Below are 19250 nucleotides of genomic sequence, written 5' to 3' on the forward strand. Positions count from 1 at the left end.
TGTGTATGCAGGATGTACCAGATGTGCCCAGGTACATCCTAGTGGCAAAAAATTGATATTTAGCAAAATTTAGGGTTTTAGCAAAGTAAAGTTTTAGTTTGATGAATAAAAACAATGTCCTTTATGATTAAGTAAATGCACAACTCACACAAACACACACAATTCCAGGGTACACACCCAAATGAAATGTGCTGAACACTTTGTGCCAGGTGGGTTGAACAAGACAGAGGTGCCCTCGACCCAGCCTCTGTCCATAGAGTGATGCCAGCAACACACTGGCACCACAAAGATCTCAGTTCTGCTTGCAGAATGTGTGGGTCAAGGTCTTTCTTCTTTGGCAATCACTTGTAGCCGAGTAAGGTTGCCTTCCATGAACACGGTCTTAACACTGAGTCCATAAGTGACTCTGGAGGCCAATTCTGGATCCACACATCCGTCCACAGTGGGGACATAGGTTTCCGGGCAGGAGTTGATCACGGTGAGGGTTTGCTAAGCATGCCTTCCTCTTATCATGTTTCTCCCATTCATCCTGAGTTTGAGTGTCTTCAAAGCCCATGACACCTTTGGTAAAGGATGTTCTCCAATTGGGGCACTCGCAGGCCAGTGTATCCCAGTTGTTGGTATTTATACTACCGGTACATTTTTAAAAGATTTACCTTGAGAGAGTCTTTAAACCTCTTTTGTTGACCACCAGCATTATGCTTTCCATTTTTAAGTTCAGAATAGTTGCTTTGGAAGACGATAATAAGGCATCCGCACAACATGGCCAGTCCAACAAAGTTGATGTTGAAGAATAATTGCTTTGACACTGATGATCTTTGTTTTTTTCCAGTACATTGGCCTTAGTTTGCCTGTCTTCCCAAGTGGTGTGTAATTTTTTTCGGAGACACCGTTGATGGAATTTTTCAAGGAGCTGGAGATGGCATTTATAAGTGGTCCATGTTTCACAAGCATATAGTAAGGTTGGTAGTACAATAGCTTTGTAAACAAACATTTTAGTTTCCCTGTGAATGTCCCAGTCCTCAAACACTCTGCACTTTAATCGGGAGAAAGCTTCAATCGCAGAGTTCAGGTGATGCTGGATTTTGGCATCAGTGTCGTACTTGTGGAAAGATACCGTATTTTTCGCTCTATAACACGCACCAGACCATAACACGCACATAGTTTTTAGAGGAGGAAAACAAGAAAAAAAATATTCTAAATGAAATAGTGGATATATGATTTTTGTGGTTCATGCTGTGGCCACAGACATGTGATCTGACAGTGAGTTTGGAGTAGCCCAATGGAAAAATCCCGAGGATCCATGTGGATCCATGCTTTGTAACCACGGAGGAGGGAAGGAAGGGGAACCATGGATCCTCTGCTCACGACTGCAGCAGATCCCCCCGCCACCCGCAGGCATTCACTCCATAACACAAATAGACATTTCCCCTTACTTTCTAGGAGGAAAAAAGTGAGTGTTGTGGTGCAAAAAATACGGTAACTGCCGAGGTAGGAGAAGTGATCAACCCTTTCCAACGGTGCATCATAGAGTTGGATTTGTGGCACTGCACTTCCCTCCGGCAGGAAGATAAACAGTGTTTCCGTGCACTGCTCTGGTTCGCCAGAAGCAGCTTAGTCATGCTGGCCACATGACCCGGAAGCTATATGCCGGCTCCCTCGGCAAATAAAGCGAGATGAGCGCCGCAACCCCAGAGTCGGTTACGACTGGACCTAATGGTCAGGGGTCCCTTTACCTTTACCTTTAGGATCCACTTGAAGAAGGAAGGCACCTGTCAGCAGAAGGAGCAGGTAGGCAATCTTCAGTCATTCCCACTCCCTGCTGCAGTCCCCACTCCTCACAATAAAATATGCTTCATAGATTTGGTGGAGCTGTGGAAGCATGAGGCTAGGAGTAATCAGTGGCGTAGCGTGGGTTGCCAGTGCCCGTGACTGCACAGACAGGGTTGGTGGAAGGGAAGGAAATGGACAGAGTATGCATGCACATTCAACTGCCTAACAGCATCTGCATCATCCAGGAGATTGCAGCTGCAGATATAAGAAAAGAAGAGTTGTTCCATTGTCTAGAAAGATCACTTCCTGGTTTGCCTGGAGAATATATTTTCAATGGAGCCCAGTGACAGAAGCAAACAGCTGTATTGAGGCAGTACAGGGGGGTTGAAATTTTGCACCCCCTAACAATTTTCTGTCCAGGGCAACTACCCCGTGGCCTCTTCCATGCTACAGCACTGGAATGAATTCCTTCCTTTTCTGCTTCACTGATGGATGTCTTCTCGGCTAGCATCCAAACAGAATTTGACTTGGATAGGCTGTGATCTATTCTTCACCCAAAACCTTCTTCTTCCAAATAACCGTTTTTGTGCTAACATGAGAAAAAATAGATATTTTTGTGCTAGTTGTTTTGCCATAATCGTACGTCCGGCGCTCCCAGATGACTATAGTTGCTTGGAGGAAAAAAATATGAATTGAAATGTGAAGCCACAAGAGCTTTGACACCAAAGCCTGAGCTTGGCTCTGAACTGAGATGTGCGTCAGCTTTTCAACATCTTCCCACTCATTCCCTTTTGAACTGGGAAAGCTGCAGCTTTTAATGATCTCTGGTTGGTTCTGGGAACTAAATCTCAGGTTTATTTATGCCACCTAGAGGATTTTGGTTGAATTACTTTTAGATCCCCAAATAGTAAATTTGCAGGAGGACGTTCATAGTACCTGTACTCCAGGTGTAAGTTTCTCAAATAAACCCTCTCAAATTTCTGGAGAGACAAGACATTGGCTGGGGTCCCAAAGAGCTATTTTAGGTGCACCCAAGATCTGCATGCTAGGTGGGACTTTGGACTTTTGCTCTCCCCATGCCAAGTGACTTCTGAAACTTTCCTCAATTTGAAAAGAGGTTTGGTCTGTGGCAGGAGGATTCAGAAACATGAGTTCAAAGCCCCCTTGGTGATCTCCCAAAGAGAGCATGATTTGCAGCCAATAAAGATGCAATGGTGTAATTATGATAAAAGATAGGCGTACAGTGGTACCTCAGGTTACATACGCTTCAGGTTACATACGTTTCAGGTTACAGACTCCGCTAACCCAGAAAAAGTGCATCAGGTTAAGAACTTTGCTTCAGGATGAGAACAGAAATCGTGTGGTGGCGGCGCGGCGGCAGCAGGAGGCCCCATTAGCTAAAGTGGTGCTTCAGGTTAAGTTTCAGGTTAAGAACAGTTTCAGGTTAAGATCTCTTGAACGAATTAAGTACTTAACCTGAGGTACCACTGTATTCTATTCTAATAACATTGCAGTTTTGCACTTGGGCAATCCAAATTCTAGACCATGAACACCTGAATTCTGCAATCTGCATGAACCATGCAAATTGAACAAATTAGCATAATGTTTCTTCTGTTGCAGCTTTTGCTTGTTATGTGTAAGTACTATAGGTCAGTATTTTGCATGATTTATTCTGACCTTGCTAGTCATAGGGAATGGTACCAACCACTGAAAATCTTTATATATCTATAAGGAAATCAGTCCTGAGTGCTCACTGGAAGGACAGATCGTGAAGCTGAGGCTCCAATACTTTGGTCACCTCATGAGAAGAGAAGATTCCCTGAAAAAGACCCTGATGTTGGGAAAGATGGAGGGCACAAGGAGAAGGGGACAACAGAGGACGAGATGGTTGGACAGTGTTCTCGAAGTTACCAGCATGAGTTTGAACAAAATGCAGGAGGCAGTGGAAGACAGGAGTGCCTGGTGTGCTCTGGTCCATGGGGTCACGAAGAGTTGGACACGACTAAACGACTAAACAATAACAACATATCTATATAAAGTTTTTTAGTTTTACATTTTAGAATATTCATTTAAACAACCTTAAATTTCAGTGACTTCCCTTCATCTCATTCCATGGTTCATTTTACATACCATAAATCAGGCATAGGCAAACTCTGGCCCTCCAGATGTTTGGGACTACAATTCCCATCATCCATAGCTAACAGGACCAGTGGACTATGCCTATGCCTGCCATAAATCCCTGCATATTTTATGTAAAATAACCATTAAATATTCCATTATTACCTCCATCAAAACTTATTTACACTGTTGAATTTATCTTAATGCCAACGTTTTCAAATGTTTTCACCCATATACTAAATAAACATTTTCCAATCATTTTTAAACGTATGTTCCTCTTGTTCTCTTATTCTATATGTTAGGTCAACAGCTGTGCATATTCCATCAGCTTAAGTTGCCATTCTTCTTTAGTTGGGACCTCGCTTGTTTTCCATTTTTGGGCTAACAAAACACAGGCCGCAACCAACCACTAAAAATCTTAATCACCTTCTGACTTCAGATGCTTCTGAGGGTTTTCATCAGCTGTACGCCATAATCATCACAATTATAACAAATAAAGGCTAGACATATCTCGCTTTGCATGTCGTGAGTCTATCTCATATATTAGTTTCACCTTTTAAGTTGAATTACTGAAATAAATGAACTTTTCCACTATATTCTAATTTTTCGAGTTTCACCTGTATTTCTGTGGATATTTGTGATTCACTATGAAATGATGTAACATTTTCAGGGTATTTCTCCATGAAATTATGTAGGTAATTTTCACAAATGAAGGGTTTTCCAAACAATTAATTCCCAAATTAAGTTGCAGACAGATTTGCATGTACAGTGGTACCTCTGGTTACCAACTTAATTCGTTCCAGAGGTCCGTTCTTAACCTGAAACTGTTCTTAACCAGAGGTACCACTTTAGCTAATGGGGCCTCCTGCTGCTGCAACGCTGCTGGCGCGCAATTTCTGTTCTCATCCGGAGGTAAAGTTCTTAACCCAAGATACTACATCTGGGTTAGTGGAGTCTGTAACCTGAAGTGTTTGTAACCCGAGGTGTTTGTAACCCGAGGTACCACTGTATTCATTTTTCCAAGTTCCAAGTTCAGATGTTCTCCTATGGTTTATCCTTGTTTCCCATCTAATTTTGACCTTTAAAGCCCTCGTACCTATGGGACCGCCTCTCCTGGTATGCCCCGCAGAGGACTTTAAGGTCCACAAATAACAACACTTTGGAGGTCCCGAGCCGCAAGGTGGTTAGATTGGTTTCAACCAGGGCCAGGGCCTTTTCAGTACTGGCCCTGACTTGGTGGAACACTCTGTCACAAGAGACCAGGGCCCTGCGGAATTTGACATCTTTCCGCAGGGCTTGCAAGACAGAGCTGTTCCACCAGGCCTTTGGTTTGGACTCAGTCTGATCCTTATGTTTCCCTCCCCTTATGGTTTTGATTTATGGGCTACTACTAAAATGAGGCTGCATTTTAAATTGTATTTCAACCCATATTTTTATTAACTGTTTTTTTCCCTATTACATTTTATTGTAATTTTATTGGTGTTGGCCGCCTTGAGCCCGGTTTTGGCTGGGGAGGGCAGGGTATAAATTATTATTATTATTATTATTATTATTATTATTATTATTATTATTATTATTATTTCACAGCAATAGTGTGTTGCTAGGTGGCTACTCAAGAGTCTCAACTGTTGTACATCCTATGATTCTCTAAAATTGGCTTAACAAATCATCATGCTTCTTCTTCTTGTGCCTTTATAAAAAAAGAAACATTTGGAAAACAGTTGCTTTATTTGGACTATTGTTTATAGCTGTGATTGTGCAATATTTAGACCTAAGCATGAAAAGCAATGACAAACCTAGACAGCATCTTAAAAAGTAGAGACATCACCTTGCCAACAAAGGTCTGTATAGTAAAAGCTATACATCCCAGTAGTGATGTACGGAAGTGAAAGCTGGACCATAAAGAAGGCTGATTGCTGAAGAATTGATGCTTTTGAATTATGGTGCTGGAGGAGACTCTTGAGAGTCCCATGGACTGCAAGAAGATCAAACCTCTCCATTCTTAAGGAAATCAGCCCTGAGTGCTCACTGGAAAGACAGATCCTGAAGCTGAAATTCCAATACTTTGGCCACCTCATGAGAAGAGAAGACTCCCTAGAAAAGACCCTGATGTTGGGAAAGATTGAGGGCACAAGGAGAAGGGGGTGACAGAGGATGAGATGGTTGGACAGTGTTCTCAAAGCTACCAGCATGAGTTTGACCAAACTGCGGGAGGCAGTGGTAGACAGGAGTGCCTGGCGTGCTCTGGTCCATGGGGTCACGAAGAGTCAGACACGACTAAACGACTAAACAACAACATGAAAATCATAACTATTATTTGTAACTCCATGGGTAGAGTTCCTGAAGGAAATCATACTGGTTCTTTGCGACAGAGAGAAAGAGCCCAAGCCAAAAACCTAAATAAATAAATAACCCCAGATATTTCCTTTAAAATGTAAAAATCCTCCCAAATGGGCATGTTGCCCCCCCCACCCCAAAAGAGGACATGTCTGGGATTTCCCAGACGCACGACAACCCTAGCTGAACAATCACATATTTTAATACCTCTGCCTATTCTCTCCACCATTTACAGTCCTAAGAAAATAAGTGCAAAATTGTGCCACATTAACCTACAGATCACTGGTTCTACAGCCTGAAAATGAAGCGTCTCTTTAATCTCAAAAGATCTGAGCGAGCGTAGCTGCAGGAATGCTATCGCTGACAGGGCTTCACTTTCAGAGTCCTGTAGCCATTTATCTCGATGCATTATTCTTTGCCCATTAGAATTTTGCCTTTAAAGTACCGTCCCCCACACCGCCCCACCCCGCTTTAGTTATGGAAGACATTCCAGGCTGCTGAGATTTAATCATTTCAGCCCTGTGTTTGAAGTTCCGATTAAGAGGTGTTTAAAGCCTGCTATCAATTACTCAGATGGAAACCATATTGAACGCACAGAGAAAGATCTCCGAGCTGAATGGAAAAGGTTACTGTGGATGACTGCAGCAGAAGCTTCAAAGGTTGCAGAAGGCAAGGTATCTTATCTGGAGCTAAGCAAAACACACCTAATCAGCCACAATTCGAGCAGCTGAGGTTCTTTTAAGCAAATGAATGGCCAAAGGAGAACAAGAAAGACCCTGTTCCAGCGTAGCATTTGTCATCTGTGGGCACGTTCTGCAGGTTCTTTGGGCAAGACTGCTTAACTCTGAAACAAGGCCAGCCCACGTATGAGGCAAGGTGAGATGACTGCCTCAGGCAGGAGGATCAACAAGGCCTAATACAGTCATACCTTCACGTTGCATCTTTTCGCGTTACATCCCACAGCATCCCAGAAGTACCGGAATGGGTTACTTCCGGGTTCCGCTACTTGCGCATGTGCAGAAGTGCCAAATTGAGCTGTGCTTCAAGTTGTGTGCATTTCACCTTACGGACGGGTCTCCAGAACAGATCCTGCCCATAACATGAAGTAAGGTAAAAGTAAAGGGACCCTTGACTATTAGGTCCAGTCGTGACCGACTCTGGGGTTGTGGCGCTCATCTCGCTTTATTGGGCGAGAGAACCGGCGTACAGCTTCTGGGTCATGTGGCCACCATGACTAGCTGCTTCTGGCGAACCAGAGCAGCGCACGGAAACGCCGTTTACCTTCCCGCTGGAGCGGTTCCTATTTATCTACTTGCACTTTGACGTGCTTGTGAACTGCTAGGTTGGCAGGAGCTGGGACTGAGCAATGGGAGCTCACCCCATCACAGGGATTTGAACCACCAACTTTCTGATCGGCAAGTCCTAGGCTCTGTGGTTTAATCCACAGCACAACCACGTTTAGAATGCTGTAAAAGTTTGTTTGTGTCTGAAATAAAATACACTCTTCTTTATTAATTGAGAACTTGACTGAGACTGAAGTGATTTTACCAGGGAGGACCTGGTTGGTGGCAGCGGATTAGTGGTGTACGGGTCAACAGTCCATGAGATGACCGGGGGCTCCGTACTAACGCCACACCGGGTTCCGCGACTTGCGCATGCACAGAAGCGCCAAATCGTGCCGTGCACCTGCACAGACGCAGCGCTTCGAGTTGCAGGCATTTCACATTACGGACGGGCCTCCGGGATGGATCCTGTCCGTAACACAAGGTACCACTGTATAGATCATTATTCCCCTCCTGATGTCGATCTTCACTTGTCCCTTCTTCCCTGACGGCGAAGGGGGTTGCTATTTTGTGGTTGTAGGTACCCTAACACAAGTCACTCAAATACTACACCTGCGTTTTCTAAGTAAATAGTTAATGATGTGATATAGTTAGACTCGGGTTGGTGGCATTCAGCAAGTATGGACTCAGCTATACAGCTGCAAATATAACTTTCTAAGTGCGCTTTAAGTGCATTCTACCAAGGTTACACTAGATGGCGATGGTGAGCTAATGGCAAATTCAATATAGATATTTAAATGTTGTTTTTTTAAAACATTTTCACAGCACATATGTATATATATATATATTCAGACTCAATTGCCTGCTGTAGAAATCTCAAGATTTATTATTATTATTATTATTATTATTATTATTATTATTAAGAAGCATAGAATCACAGCAGGATGGTTTTATTGCTTTCTCATGCCCAGCTCTGTTTTGTTTGTTTGTTTTGAAGTGAATGCCTGTATTAGATCCATCTGTTTGGAATGTGTGTGACAGAGATGGCAGAAAGTTCAATAATTCTGTTAAGACATCGAAGTGGGACCTGGGAGCTCTGGTTATAAACTGACCGCCTGAGAAAGCTTGTGCTCATTCATAGCTCATTGCTCCAAACCCTCAGCCAGAAACCAGCTCTATCATTTATTTCTCAGTATGACAGTACAATATATGAACAATGGTCCACAACACTTAAGCATTTTTCCAGACTTTCCAAAAACAAAGTCTTACCTTCTTTCCATCTTCTAATTTGTCATCTTGCTAAAGAAGTTTGCCCCATCATTGGCTCTTGTTAATGTTTATTTTTTCTAGCTGATCATAGAAGGAACCAGAAATACCCTCATTGGCTGTCTGTAAAAGCCATGATGATGATGATGATGATGATAATGATGGTTTTACCCTCCATGGTTTTCATCTCATATTATCACTACAATATTCTATACATTATTTTGTTGTCAATTTATAAGTGATGTTTTAAACATTTCATTTCACCTCCCCTCCTTTTTCTTCTTATTTAGTTTTTGAAGGTGGTTTTCAACAAATTTTTAAAAAATGAAACCAGAACAACAGTATATAAAATGAAGCTGCAGAAGAAGGGTGACATAAGGACATTGAATTATGTAATAATAATAATAATAGTAATAATAATTCTAAAAGCCTAACTTCCTGCCCCAACCAGCTGTGTTTGTGTGTATGTATAAGGCGATTTTGTGAGCGTTGATGCTTTTTCAAAAAAACTTGCTTTTAATTATTTAATTCTTAGGAAAAGAGAAACAAGGTACACAATATAATGCAAACACAAACTTCAGATTTAAAAGCAAAAGAAAACAAAAGAACAAAATGGCATATTGCAAACTAGGGAGATCTTTTGGCTGTTCCCTGGATGGGGACTGAAGATACTTCTGAGAAGAATATGAGACTAAACACCTCTGTCTCTTTTACCTCATAAAATCCAGCAGCTACAGAGCTAGACAACAACCCTTTAAAGATCACAGTCATCTATGTGGGTCCAGGTGTAGAACTGGCCTTGCTATCCTTCATAAGGCTTCCAGTGGCATATAGAGGAATCATAGAAATGTAGAGTTGGAAGGGACAACAAGAATCGTCTAGTCCAACCCCCGGCAAACCAGGAATCTTTTGCCCAACACGGGGCTCAAACACACAACCCTTAGATTAAGAATCTCATGCTCTTCCAAGGGAGCTAATCCCAAGTGGCGGCTTCTGTTCTTTTACTGAGGTTAACCTTCCTCCATTATTCACAATACAGACCCTCCAAGTGTCCCTATTTTCCAGCAGTATAGGCGCAAGAATGACACACAGGAATCCGTTTTGTCAACTAGAAAAAGTGGAGAATTCAGCACAAGATAGCTCAAGGTCAATGGTTCAAGCCCCACGTTGGGCAAAACATTTCTGCACTGCGCAGGGTTTGACCAGATGGCAGTCAACTCTATACAGTGGTACCTCAGGTTACATACGCTTCAGGTTACATACGCTTCAGGTTACATACTCCGCTAACCCAGAAATAGTGCTTCAGGTTAAGAACTTTGCTTCAGAATGAGAACAGAAATCGTGCTCCGGCGGCGCGGCAGCAGCAGGAGGCCCCATTAGCTAAAGTGGTGCTTCAGGTTAAGAACAGTTTCAGAACAGACCTCCGGAACGAATTAAGTACTTAACCTGAGGTACCACTGTAATTCTTTGATTCTAACTCTGAAGGGGGCCAGTCCAGGACAGCCTTCATTAATATGTAAGAGTAAGAGACTCAGGCAATGGTCCTTGACAAAGCAGCAGTGGTGTTTGTTTCAAGAACATGAGCGTAACTGTTTTTGACAATGAAAAGAGGAAGGGTATGTATTTCAGTGAGTTTTCTGCCTTGATTCTTTCTTAGCTAGGCAGATGCCCGAACACTTTCCCCATTATATGAAAAAGTGGAGCCATCTGGTGGCTAAACAGTCTTGAAGCAAAATCTCTGTATGTTTGAATAAGGGATGGCCCGTGTTACATTCACATATATGCTGATTCCATCCCATTTCCACACTTGTTAGAAAACTGAGTGATGACGATAATAACAACAACAACAACAACAACAACAACAACAACAACAACAACAACAATAATAATTTATTTATACCCTGTCCATCTGGCTGGGTTTCCCCAGCCACTCTGGGTGGCTTTCAACAAAATATTAAAATACAGTGGTCTGTTAAAGATTAAAAGCTTCCCTAAACTGTGCTGCCTTCAGATGTTTTCTAAAAGTTCGGTAGTTGTTGTTCTCTTTGACGTCTGATGGGAGGGCATTCGACAGGGCAGGTGCCACTACCGAGAAGGCCCTCTGCCTGGTTCCCTGTAACTTGGCTTCTCGCAGTGAGGGAACCGCCAGAAGGCCCTCGGCACTGGACCTCAGTGTCCGGGTAGAACGATGGGGGTGGAGACGCTCCTTCAGGTATACTGGGCCGAAGCCATTTAGGGCTTTAAAGGTCAGCACCAACACTTTGAATTGTGCTTGGAAACGTAAAGGTAGAGGTAAAGGGACCCCTGACCATTAGGTCCAGTCGTGGCCGACTCTGGGGTTGCGGCACTCATCTCGCTTTATTGGCCAAGGGAGCCAGCATACAGCTTCCTGGTTATGTGGCCAGCATGACTAAGCCGCTTCTGGCGAACCAGAGCAGCACACGGAGACGCCGTTTACCTTCCCATCGGAATGGTACCTATTTATCTACTTGCACTTTGACATGCTTTCGAACTGCTAGGTTGGCAGGAGCAGGGACCGAGCAACAGGAGCTCACCCCGTCACGGGGATTCAAACCGCCGACCTTCTGATTGGCAAGTCCTAGGCTCTGTGGTTTAACCCACAGTGCCACCAGCGTCCCTCTGTTTGGAAACGTACTGGGAACCAATGTAGATCTTTCAGGACCGGTGTTATGTGGTCTCGGCGGCCGCTCCCAGTCACCAGTCTAGCTGCCGCATTCTGGATTAGTTGTAGTTTCCGGGTCACCTTCAGAGGTAGCCCCACATAGAGCGCATTGCAGTAATCCAAGCGAGAGATAACTAGAGCATGCACCACTCTGGTGAGACACTCCGCGGGCAGGATCATTTCAAAATCCACATTTCAATATGAATTAGAAGAAAAAACATTTCCTGTCTCGAAATGATGACTTTGAATATGTATAATTTATCATGGCCCAGAAATAAGTTGCAGCATTTGGAAAGTGCGAAAGCAGGTAGATATGGGGTTTTTTTTTAAAAAAAATTAATTAAATTCCTAAACAGCTTTTTCTCCCAAAGGGGTGACAAACAACACCCCCAAAGCTATGGGATCAAGCAGCAGACCCATAGTGCTACTTTCAGGTAATTACCCTGCAGATGGCATACCAACCACCTTTTTAAAGCCCCAAACCAGGATGGGATGTTTTCAAGGGCAAGTCACATGATTCTTTCTTGCCCCAAAACACATGTTTGTGGGCCCCGTGCAAGATTGTGGCCCCAAGACAAGTGCTTTTGGGGGGAGAGAGTGAAGCATGAGGATGCGGCACCCAAAATGGCTGTTATTGTGCAAAAAAAACCAACAAAAAACCAAAACAGATGAAAGAAGAATGGCAAATGAAACTAATGGACTATGCAGAACTACATAAATTAACAGGAAGGATTCAAAACCTACGGGACCAGAGATTCTTAGAAGACTGGAGTAAATATTTGAACTTTCTGAAAAGCAATTGTAATAAACAGATTACGCTATTAGGACTGCAAGAAGTTTTATAAGGAGGACTATATGAAATATTGCAGGGAAGAGAATTATTAGTTCATGATAATTATAAGTAACAGAGAAATTAAGAAATGCAGAACAAGTGATAAAGAATGGAAAATCTTCAGAGGTTGTTGTCTAAAATATTGTATAAGATCAGACGTTATGTTAAATGATTGTTGGAAATGATATGTTAAAAAAACTAACAAAAATGTTTATATATATATATATGTGTGTGTGTGTGTGTGTGTGTGTGTGTATACACAGATATATATAAGATACACTTTTAAAAAAAGATATTGTGGGGGGTAAATGGAGGTCCCATTTTTCCCCGGGGCACTTGGCAGTTCCGAGATAGAAGTAGAACCCCTGTAATGCCATGAACATCCAACCCCTTGAGTCATTCCAGAAGGACACCATTATCCATGGTGTCAAAAGCTGCTAGGAGATTAAAGAAAACCAACAAAGCATCTCTCCAGTAAAAGGTCATCAAGCAAGACACCCAAGACTGTGTCAATACTAAAAGCAGGTCTGAAACTAGATTGAAATTGGTCTAGATAATTTGCTTCCTCCACATGGACCTTGATCACTTCAGGGGCGTGGCAAGGGGGTGCGGGGCGTGCGGTCTGCCTTGGTTGTCATGCCGGGGTGTGTGTGTGTAACAAAATCCCCCCCTGGGTGGATCGATGTGGCAGCGCTTATACCCCCAGTGGGCAGATTATTGTGATTGGCACAATTGCCGTTATGAAAATTCACCCGCTGATCACACAAACACACCTGATGATCAGCCTGGCACCCTCAGGCAGGCAGTGTTCACACTCCTGGTGGGTGGCGCTCGCACCCCCAGCAGGTGGTTTTATGTAATTGGCAGTCAGATTTTTGTGATCAGTGGGCAGTGCTCGCACTCCTGGCTGGTGGCGCTGACAGCCCTGGCGGGCAGTGCTTGCACTGTTTTATGTAATCGTCGGTCGGATTTGCGTGATCTGCAGGCATTTCTGTTTCGCGGCCAACCCTCCCTATAAAAAAGCTCAATAATTCTGGGCAACGTTCGCAAAAATTGCAATGTGTGTGTGTGGGGGGGTGACAAACAATTTTTTGCACCAGGTACCACTTGACCTTGCTACGCCTCTGGATCACCTTGCCCAGAATGGAAATATTGGAGACTGTGAGGTAGTTTTCGAAAATCTCTGGATCAGAGAGAACAGTCTCATTCATGGTGGTGGGCATAACTCTCTCATGTGGGGAGCCATTAACCACTCCTTGTACCCATCCAGTAAGTTTAGTATACAGTCGTACCTCGGTTTTCGAACGTAACCCGCTCCGGAAGACCGTTCGGCTTCCAAAACGTTCAAAAACTGAGGTGCAAAAGGAGAATTTCAATTTCGGTGGAGAAAATTGAAAAACACGCAGCAGAAGCCATTTGACTCCTGAGGCGCGTTCGAAAATGGAAGCATTTACTTCTGGGTTTTCGGCACTCGGAAACCGAAAAGTTTTGCCTCCGAGACATTCGAAAACCGAGGTACCACTGTATTTCACCAGCCATGGTGGGCAGAAATGGAGAGGGCCTGTGGCTGGTCTCACCAATGCAATTGTCCTGTCCACATCCTCAGGCCACAGCAACAGAAACTGAGGGTGCTTTAGGGACCCTCTAATGCAGGCTTCCTCAACCTCGGTCCTCCAGATGTTTTGGGACTACAACTCCCATCATCCCTGACCACTGGTCCTGCTAGCTAGGGATCATGGGAGTTGTAGGCCCAAAACATCTGGAGGCCCGAGGCTGAGGAAGCCTGCTCTAATGGACCTGCACAACTGTAACATCACTTTTGGGGATATGAATCCTATCCATTCATATTGGAATTTATGAAGACTGAAGTTTTCAGGCATGCCTCAAGCTGGATTCTCTGAATTCAGGACAGTTATTTCTGTGTATTCTTGAAAGCTCAGCCAAACAATCTTTTGGATGAATCTAAATTAACTGATTTTTTAGGCTTCTGAAATGTCAAAAGCATAGACATTAATTTGAGATCTTGTCTCGCACTTTACACTGCATATTGTGGAAACTACTTCAAACAGTTGCAAAAACTTTTAATATTTCATTCTTGGCCAGTTCAGTTTGCATAGGAGAAGATTTTTGAAAACCTTAAATGACAATACACACACAGAGAGAGAAAGAGAGAGACCGATGAGATGTGTGGGAGATATTTCGTTCCAGAATAATTGAGATCACAATACATTTCAGACTTCCTTTATGAGAATATACCATTTATAATGTGATCTTATTTCTGTTGGTGAAGTGTAGTTTATTAGGTGCCTGTAAAAATTCCATGTAAGGATTTTATTATTTTTTCCAGAACATGCCCCTGGAGGGCAGTATAAGCCCAAAAGTTTTGAATTCTGATTGTTCAATAAATCTTTAACGGTTGTCAGAGGACATAATGGTCTTTTGGGGAGATCGAAGTGTAAAAAAAGTCAGGGACTATACTGTGGGTGCTTTTACAGAGAGCTTAAAAATATTTTAGTGGTCTTGAAAATCTAGAATTCTCATTAGGCATATATTTACTGCTTGCATATTTATTTTCTTAAGCAGTGTGTCCTAACACAATGGTTAAGGATTACAGCAATTGCATATTAAATATATGGATTAATCCATATGTTGTAAACACCTTTAAGAGCAGTTACAAGAAACGACTATGAATAAATTGTGAGTATATTGTATAAGTGCACCCACCCTCTCTAATGTAGGCTGCAATCTTATGCATATTTACTTGGGAGTAAGGCCCATTGCGGGACGCAGGTGGTGCTGTGGGTTAAACCATAGAGCCTAGGACTTGCCGATCAGAAGGTCGGCGGTTCGGATCCCCGCAACGGGGTGAGCTCCCATTGCTGGGTCCCAGCTCCTGCCAACTAGCAGTTCGCAAGCACGTCAAAGTGCAAGTAGATAAATAGGTACTGCTCCGGCGGGAAGGTAAACGGCTTTTCCGTGCGCTGCTCTGGTTCGCCAGAAGCAGCTTAGTCATGCTGACCACATGACCCGGAAGCTGTACGCTGGCTCCCTTGGCCAATGGGGTGAGATGAGCGCCGCAACCCCAGAGTCGGTCACGACTGGACCTAATGGTCAGGGGTCCCTTTACCCTTTTTAAGGCCCATTGCATGCAGTGGAACTGACCTGTGAGTAAACATGCATAGGTTAGTTACATCTACTTAGTTATTTGAGGAGGCTACTTGGTTGTTTGAGAGCGGGAATGCGTCCCAAGAAAGTGCTTGCCTTCTTTAATGCTTTAGCTAGTTTAAATTCTGTGTTAGGTGTTGATAATTAAAAATAATATGAGAGAAATGTGACAGAGGAGTATAGGTGTCTGCTCTCATGAAAAATAAAAGGGTGACAACTGAATACAAAAAAAAGTCTCCATGGAAAAATGAAGGGAGCCATGCCAAAAGAAAATAGCTAATCACCAATCATGATACCAGCTGCAATCATGACCCCCCTCTCCATTTTGCATATTAAGTACAGTGGTCCCTTAGGTTACAGACGCTTCAGGTTACAGACTCCGCTAACCCAGAAATAGTACCTCAGGTTAAGAACTTTGCTTCAGGATGAGAACAGAAATTGTGCTCCGGCGGTTAAGAACAGTTTCAGGTTAAGAACGGACCTCCAGAACGAATTAAGTTCTTAACCCGAGGTACCGCTGTTTATCATAAGCAGGGCTTTTTTCACCCAGCCAGAACTCACCAGAACTCACTTCTGGCACCTCTCAGGTGGGCGTCATTGCCATTACAGTGGTACCTCAGGTTAAGAACTTAATTCGTTCTGGAGGTCTGTTCTTAACCTGAAACTGTTCTTAACCTGAGGTACCACTTTAGCTAATGGGGCCTCCTGCATGATTTCTGTTCTCATCTTGAAGCAAAGTTCTTAACCCGAGGTAATATTTCTGGGCTAGCGGAGTCTGTAACCTGAAGCGTATGTAACCTGAAGCGTATGTAACCCAAGGTACCACTGTATAACAGAAATAAGGAGGCATCCGCTGTGAGTTCCAGCACCTGTTTCCCCAGCAAAATAGCACTGAGATTCATATGCATGTTATGGGCTTTCTAACACAAGCCTGCCACCTTGTCACAGTCATGTGTAAAAGCTGCTTTAGATCCTTCGCAAAAGGATGTAGAACATGTGGCCACGTGGACTTAGTAGCCACGTTGGCCCCACAGAACCACAGAGCAAGAAGGGCAATATCAGTCTTGTGCCAACTGATGAGCAGAACTTGGGGTGCTATTTTTTCAAGTTTTCCAGCTCTTCTGCAGGCCTAAGTAAAGCTGAGGACTTGTTTCAACCAATGGAGCAAAGAGGATTAAGCAGCGGGGGCAGATCTTGGTAATATGCTGCCCTGTGTGAGTCCAACATCTGATGCCTCCCAGCCCTGCCTTCCCAAAGCTGGGTAAACAAAGCACTAGGATTTGGGAAGGAGGCTCTGGTGGTGTCCTAGAGCCCTCCTGCCTCCTTCCCAAAGCCTGGGAAGTGCTTGTGAAGGAGGCAGGAGAACTCTAGACCCTGCCAGAGCCCCCTCTTCTTCCTAACACCTGACAAGTGCTTATCATTCAGCCCGGACACTGAGGTCCACCTCCGAGGGCCTTCTGGCGGTTCCCTCACTGCGAGAAAGGAGGTTATAGGGAACCAGGCAGAGGGCCTTCTCGGTAGTGGTGCCCGCCCTATGGAACACCCTCCCATCAGATGTCAAGGAAATAAACAACTCTCTAACTTTTAGAAGACATCTGAAGGCAGCCCTGTTTAGGGAAGTTTTTAATGTTTGATATTTTACCATGTTTTTAATACAGTGGTACCTTGGTTCTCGAACATAATCCATTCCAGAAGTCCGTTTGACTTCCGAAACATTCAAAAACCAAGGCACAGCTTCTGACGTTCGGCGGACGTTCGGCTTCTGGAAAAGTTCGAAAACTGGAACACTTACTTCCGGGTTTTCGGTGTTTGGGAGTCGATTTGTTCATCAACTAAGCTGTTCGATAACCAAGGTTCCACTTTATTCTGTTGGGAGCCACCCAGAATGGGTGAGGAAACCCAGCCAGATGGGTGGGGTATAAATATATTATTATTATTATTACCAGGCTTTGAGATGGCGCTCTCCTCAGCTACATGTCCAATTTCCCTGCACCATTCATGCTTTCCTAAATCCAGCTCAGTAGACAGCATGTATGGGCTGGTTTTTTTACTTCCATACATAACAGCTGGTTATTCAACTTCGGGGACTCACAACTGAATGTGTGAACTAATGTGCCTGAGAAGCAATTAACACTTACCAGACAGATTCCCTCCATCGTTGAATGGCATTTAATTTTCGAATTTGCTGCTTTTATGAGTTGGATTTGCTGCAGCTGTTTTTATTTTTGAAATTGTGGGTATTTTGACTATCGTCCACATCACTGTTTTGAATTCAGGTTATGGGCTGCCTTGGGACAAATATTAAATCAGCTATATGCTAAGCTCTTGGTGGCCTAACCAGGCGCTCCTACGGGATGTGACAGAGATACGGATTGCCGCAAAGAATTTCCTGTAGCCATAACTGGTGAGAGTACAGAAAACAATCCCATTTATAGGGGAATCAATGATATTTAACCTCGGAGCATGAATTCTTTTACAGCACGTCTGGAGTATAGTTAGGAGGTTTGAACAAGTGATATCTTCTTATCACACCTTCATACTTGTTACTTTTCTGGGAAAACATTCAAATTTAGAAGCTAGATATGGATGCAGAAGTAATCTGGTCGTCTAGACTAAAAAATAAAGAGCTGTTGTGTCGCCCTCTCCCTCTCCTTTTCCTGCTCCTGTCTTATTTTTTCACGCCTGCATTTGTAACTCTGTTTTGTTTTGCTGCCTGCCAGCTACATGGAACAGTTGGCAGGCAACTACTTGAGAGGCTTTAAAAAAAATGTTTGTGTGGAGATGGGGAAAGAGGTGTGGAAATTGCCTGTCACACCTTTTGCTGCCTGCCGGCTGTGTGGAACAATTAGCAGGTTCCTTGGGCCTGGGATGATACTGTTGCAGCATTCTAGGTGCCTTGACAGCAAGCAGTAGGCGAGGGAGACTTTGCTGCTTCTGCCTCTGTCCAGCTGGCAGGTAACTTTGGAAGCAAGAGGGGATTGACTGCAAGGGGTTGGTTGGGGAAGTTTATCTGAAACTCTGCCATATTTGAAATATGGGAGAGAGAAATAAGCTTGCAGGGCAGGGGGTGTTAGCAGGGAAATTGTCAGAGGGGAAAGACTTATGAAACCCTTTCTATTGGTCTTCTACAATAGTTTTTAGCTTCTGTGGCTGCTTTTTATAAAGGGGGGGGGCAGAGAAGCCTGAGAAAAACATGTCACTGAACATCATGTGCATGCCTCCAGTGCTTTAAACGCTAACACCTTAACATGGATTCAGTAAAGGGTGGAATATGTTTTCCAAACATCTTGCTGTGTTTTCTCACCCCCTGAACTCTTATCATCTCCCATTTCTGATGCAGAGAACACAAGATTCTTTGCACTGTTATATGGAAATGGTAATCGGATCAGTAATTCTTCATGTAATTATTTCTCTGACAACCCACTACCTAATAAGGTGGATCTTTAAACATATGGAAGTGGCCGTCCTAAGTTATGTGATGTAGTAACAGAAATGGAGAGGGGTCTCAAAATATAAGAAACCACATTTATAAAATGCCTGCTCTAATGGCTACAAAATGTGTTCCCTACTTTTGCCTGTGTAACCAGGAAACAAAACTGAGAAGGTTCCTGTTTTAAAGATTCATGGGTTGGTTTTCTTTGAAAATATCTACTCCCCACCTCCAAAAGGAGTGCTGATGTTAGATATTGCTCTTAAAAATGCAAACATTCTTTACAGCTTTCAGGCATTGTGCTGCCCTGCTGAATAAAAATGAGATTTCTTGGAATGTGGGGTTGGAATTCTATCAAGTTTC

General features: G+C 43.5%; 1 long non-coding RNA gene across 1 annotated transcript in view; it reads left to right on the forward strand.

The window, feature by feature from the left end:
• The first annotated feature begins 324 nt into the window (after window positions 1-324).
• The window catches only part of LOC310767181, a 138160-nt gene continuing 119234 nt past the window's right edge, over window positions 325-19250 (forward strand). Inside the window, exon 1 of the long non-coding RNA XR_014550667.1 lies at window positions 325-392. This is a non-coding gene — a long non-coding RNA (uncharacterized lncRNA). The remainder of the gene's footprint in view (window positions 393-19250) is intronic.

The sequence above is a fragment of the Podarcis filfolensis genome (genome assembly GCF_964270895.1).
Source record: "Podarcis filfolensis genome assembly, chromosome: 7".
Taxonomy (NCBI): domain Eukaryota; kingdom Metazoa; phylum Chordata; class Lepidosauria; order Squamata; family Lacertidae; genus Podarcis; species Podarcis filfolensis.